Source organism: Pan paniscus, chromosome 3, assembly GCF_029289425.2.
Source record: "Pan paniscus chromosome 3, NHGRI_mPanPan1-v2.0_pri, whole genome shotgun sequence".
NCBI lineage: Eukaryota > Metazoa > Chordata > Mammalia > Primates > Hominidae > Pan > Pan paniscus.
The window spans coordinates 139644259-139650258 of NC_073252.2; positions in this window are offsets into that span (position 1 = coordinate 139644259).

Sequence of the window (6000 nt, forward strand, 5' to 3'; positions counted from 1 at the left end):
GGATCACTGAGTCAAATGGTATTTCCATTTCTAGATCCTTGAGGAATCGCCACACTGTCTTCCACAATGGTTGAAGTAATTTACACTCCCACCAACAGTGTAAACTCATTCCTATTTCTCCACAGCCTCTCCAGCATCTGTTGTTTCCTAACTTTTTAATGATTGCCATTCTAACTGGTGTGAGATGGTATCTCATTGTGGTTTTGATTTGCATTTCTCTAATGACCAGTGATGAGCTTTTTTTCATGTTTGTTGGCTGCATAAATGTCTTCTTTTGAGAAGTGTCTGGTCATATCCTTTGCTCACTTTTTAATGGTTTTTTTTTCTTGTAAATTTGTTTAAATTCTTTGTAGATTCTGGATATTAGCCCTTTGTCAGATGGGTAGATTGTGAAAATTTTCTCCCATTCTGTAGGTTGCCTGTTCATTCTGCTGATAGTTTCTTTTGCTGTGCAGAAACTCTTTATTTTAATTAGATCCCATTTGTCTATTTTGGCTTTTGTTGCCATTGCTTTTGGTGTTTTAGTCATGAAGTCTTTGCCCATGCCTATGTACTAAATGGTATTGCCTAGGTTTTCTTCTACGGTTTTTATGGTTTTAGGTATTACATTTAAGTCTTTAATCCATCTTGAGTTAATTTTTGTATAAGGTGTAAGGAAGGGATCCAGTTTCAGCTTTCTACATATGCCTAGCCAGTTTTCCTAGCACCATTTATTAAATAGGGAATCATTTCCAACAATGGGGATACTTTCTAAGAAATGCATCTTCAGACAGTTTTGTCCTTGTGCTTACATTGTAGAGGGTGCTTACACAAATCTTGATGGTATAGCTTACTAACCACCTGGGCTATATGGTATAGCTTATCTCTCCTAGGCTAGAAACTTGTACAGCATGTTACTATACTGAACACTGCAGGCAACTGTAACACAATGGTAAGGATTTGTGTATCTAAATATATCTAAAAATAGAAAAGATGTAGTAAAAATATGGCATACAAGATTTTAAAATGGTACACTTTTATAGGGCAGCTCCATTATAATCTAATGGAGCCACCACCGTGTATGTGGTTCATCTTTGACTGTAATGTTATGTGATGCACGACTGGACTCTACGGTGCTGCTAATGGAAAGAGTTCACTTTTTTCTTTCACTATGGTTTTTCACTTTCCAAACTTTTTATACAGATTTTGTATTTCTCCACTACCTTAATCACCTCTCAAAGGCATTTTTAACCTGGAGTCTACAGATAACTAGTTTGTCCATACATAGGTTTCAGGGAGTTTGTAACCCTCAGAAAATAAATAAAAGTTTGTGTAACAATGTGCTTACTTTATTTAAGGAAGGTTCATAGTTTTAATCAGACTTTTAAGAGTGTTCCATGAATCAAAAAAGGTTTAAGAATGCCTCTTTAAGAATTCTTCACTTTTCCTGTTAAGTCAAAGGGTTAGGCAGTGTTGTACCTTGTAAATTGTGTATATGTACTTTATGGTGCATCTTAGGGTCTTGTTAAAATGCAGATTCTGACTCAGTAGCTCCCAGGAGACATGATGCTATTGATCCAGGTGTCACACTGTGAGCGTCATAGGCGTAAAACTCTTAAAGTTTAACGTTAGAGAGCTTTTGCCTCTGAACTGTTCCAGTAAGCCACAACCATTACTGGAAGGATACCATCCAGAGAGACATGGGACTAGATGTTGTCTTAGTTATCTGATCCTAGGCAAGTCACTCTAAGCTTATTTTCTTGAGTCTAAAAATGTAGTAATTATATTATTGACTAGCAGAATTGTTATAAGTTAGATGTCAACTGCGGTTCTTGGTATAGAGTAGCTACTAAACTTTTTTCCCAATTTCATTCTCTGAAGCACTTTCTGGTTTTCTTTGCCTCTAGTGAGGTGATTACTTAGGAGTTACAATCAACATAACTGGCGATAGCCTCAGGTTTAAAATGAGTACAGTAAGATGTATGCCAAGAGTTTCCTTAGGAAAGTTGTTACCACTTAATATCTCCTGCTTCCAAGCAGAATTCGAGTTCCAGCCTTTTCTACCCATCAAATTTCACCAGCAGTCTGCCAATACAAGTTGACTGTTTACTGCTTTTTTTGATTTAGCTGCTGGTTGCTTTGGGTAATGCTGCCTTTAAGCCAATATGAGCACTGCACTCTCTCACTTTGATTCCAACTTCAACACTTATTTGCACCAGTTATATTGGTTGTCATCTTCTATAGTGAATACTGCAATATTCCCATATTTCTATTTTCTATCCCCAACTAATTTTCAAGCAATTCTGTCTGCCAGATTTCACTTACCTCACTACAACAAAACTTCAATGTTTATCTAATTACCACTGCTGAATGTAACTGCTTAAATTATTTATATTAATTATTGATTTGATGTATGACCTTGGTTACTCATCTTCTCACTTTGTCCTTCTCAGATTTTCAAGAATCAAATATGTATAGGTTGCATTGCATCACAACACTCAAGTGTCACATGGAGCTGGGGGCTTAAATGCTTTGGAGCATGTCACGGTTATTCCTTCTTGTAGTCTAGGTCACTGCTGTTGCTAATGAATTATTTTATGTTCTCATCATTAAGCTACAAAGGCAGAACAATTTGGTCACAACTTTATTTTATTAGAAAAGTAACAAGGTCTTGATTAACATGGAACTTATATTAATGTGACTATCAGAGTCTCAACTTTGAGAAAGACTCGAAGCAGATGGTAGTAAACAAATGTGGTGGAAAACAAAGGTATTAATTGATAATTTTTCAGTTCTTGAAGTTGCCACTTGTATGAATAGATCACAGAATAAAAATGGAGAGAAAAAAAGACTATTGTGTTATACTTGAAGACTATATTAGGCTCAAGGTTACCAGCCAAGCGTAATTCTTATTTAATTCTCCCATTATCACCTCATCTTGTTTATGACAGGGACAACTTTAATAGAATGTCACTCGAAATCACTGAAATACAGACAAGTGCTGTAATTTACATTAGCTACAAAATGAATATCCTTTCCACAGGGACCCTTGAGTTAGCAAGTGCATCAGGGACAATGTATGTTGCCTCTGAACTCTCTCTGGAAGCCATAGCCATTACTTGGTGGATACTATGTAAGAGGAAGATGACTTTTTTTTCGGAGACATCAATTAGAGTGTTCTCCTTTCACTTTCTGAAGGGAGTTCTGGGTGCTGATCCAGGAAATAAAATGTTTCTGGTTTCTGACACTATAGTCTGTCTGTCTGAAAAGGAAGGATTAGACTTATCTACTCAACTGCTAAGTTTTAGTTCTGCCTACAGGGTGTTCTGATGTCTGACGAGGCCTGTGGCTGCCTTCTGGAGTAGTGTATCCCCATGAGAATAGCTCCCCAAATGCTTAACTACTCAGTGATAATTGAATAAATCTGCATTACACCGGACCTGATGTATTTGGCTATTGGCAGCTACAGACAAGAAAGTACAACAGAATTAAAGTCATTGATAGGACTTCAAAACGACATTTTGAAGAACAAATCTCTAGGAATGCAACTCCTTATAGAAAAATTATACTATTTTTAGTAACTCAATTATTACTTTGATAAAGCAAGAATAGCCGGGTGCGGTGGCTCACGCCTGTAATCCCAGCACTTTGGGAGGCTGAGGCAGGTGGATCACGAGGTCAGGAGATCGAGACCATCCTGGCTAACAGGGTGAAACCCCATCTGTACTGAAAATACAAAAAAATAGCTGGGCTTGGTGGTGGGCGCCTGTAGTCCCAGCTACTGGGGAGGCTGAGGCAGGAGAATGGCGTGAACCCGGGAGTAGGAGCTTGCAGTGAGCGGAGATCGCACCACTGCACTCCAGCATGGGTGACAGAGCAAGACTCTGTCAAAAAAAAAACAAAAAAAAACAAAGAAAGATAAAGCAAGAATATAAATGTCGACTGTGCCATTCAACGACAAGAATGAGTCTGATGATTGCTAATTAGCCATAAATTGGGACTGTGGAATGGTCTTTAATTTTGGAAGTAACTGAGGTTTATGGAAACCATTGTTGGGAAGACTAAGTGGATTTGCTGCGTGGCCAGCAAATTTCCACAACAAATTTACTGTCTATAGGTAACCTGCCATTGAGAACGCTTTGCAAAATGCATAACTACAGCAGAGTTTCAGTATGATGGAATTTTCCACTTTTCAAGGCTAAATTGGCCAGAGCTCAGGGGAGGACAGGGTTGCGGGGAAAGGAGGTAGAGTCACACTTCAAGGGCCCACCTGATAAAGGGACTGAGGACTCTGACAGTAGGCAGGCTTGTAATGGGCCCTGCCCCATTTTTTTCTACTCCTTTTAGGCATCATACCCTGATCTTGGCTACCTCTTTTATATGATTCCCTTTGTATATTGCAGTGGTTCTCAAACTTTAGCATGCATTCATTTCACTTGGAGGGATTATTAGAACACAGATTGCTGGATCACAAGCCCAGAAATTCTGCTTTAGAGTGTCTGAAGTGGGGAAAGGAACAGTAATTTGCATTTCTAACAAAATGATGTTGATACTGCTACTGAGAGTTACTATTCTATGTCTCCTCTGGAATACTTTCCTTTTGAACACTCCTTACTTTGTTGTCATATCTGCCCTGCTCAATATTCTTCCTCCTTGCCCAGTTAGAGCTTCCACTTCAAGAGAACAAAACCCCAATCTATCCAAGGTCATATGTATTAAGAAGCAGGTTAAGAATTTGAAGTAATGTCTCTAACCCAATAGAGCCCTGAATGGAAGTGCACCTTAGATCTATTCTTGGGAGTGTTATAGGAGCTGACTCTTGAAAGGAGCCTGGTAGAGGTTAAAGAATATTTCTTGAAGGAGGTGAGAAGGTGAAACCAAAAATTTAAAGGATGAGTAGAAGTTTACTCAAAAAAAGTACGTGGAAAAGGATACTCCAATACCTTTACTCTGACCACTGAATTTTTTGCTGTTGCCACTTTGTCCTCATTACCTTCACCTCTTGGGTGCTGTCTCTCTGCCCCTGTGACTGTCTCAATCATCCTCCCTCTTACAGAACAGTGGTAGAAGTCAACCACCCTGTTCAGTGCATAAATCTCTCATTCTGGACTCAGATTGGAGTAAAGTTTTTTATTTATTTATTTATTTATTTTACCTTAAGTGCTGCACAGATTGTTCTCTCTTAAAGCAAGGGCAAAATTATTTTTCATTTTCTTCCCATCATCACTTTTCTCAAGGACTAATAATTTGATCTTTTCTGTACAGCTGTTTCCCTAAATAACTTAAGAACAAAATTGTTACTCCAGATGATTTTGCTTTAATGTCTTAGCAATCACACACTGGAAAATTAATCAAAGAGAAAGGATGATTGGTATTTGAAAAGGAAGGCAGAGTCCACAAAGAGACTAGTTTTGAACAATCAGCCATGGAATTCTGCTGCTTCACTCCACCTGGAGGTTGCTATACCCTGGGAAGAATGATCAAAATGCATCACCCCTAGCTTTTCTGGTAGTCTTTAAAGGTGACTTGGAATCTTTTGTGTTTGCGACATTTTTAGACATTTCTGAGAGATCCTGATGACTTTCTGAGGTCACTTTGTGGTTCTATAAAATACTCATCTTAGCCCAGTGTTTCTTATCAATGGGACAGGTCTTCTGTCGTCACAGGCTTCACCACACCAGCCTGTTTTTCACATTTGTGTAACTCCCTGGTCCCTGCAACCATTTTATTGCACAACTGCTGAAAGGCCAAAACCTAGCTGCAATTGCCACTTCTTCCAGAGCGGTTTCTGAGAAAGATATATGTACAAAAGAAGAAAGTAGACAGAGATACTTGCATAAACATAAATAGCTATCACTGGCTTGGGTTTTGGCTCCTCTAAGCCTCAGTAGGGAATCCTTGTGAGCTATGCTGGATGATAGCACTATGGTTCCTCTTGTCTTTTATCCTGCAAGCATATTCTTTGAATCTCAATGCTCAGCTCCAAGGCCAACAGGATAAGAAAACACATTAGTGGGGAAA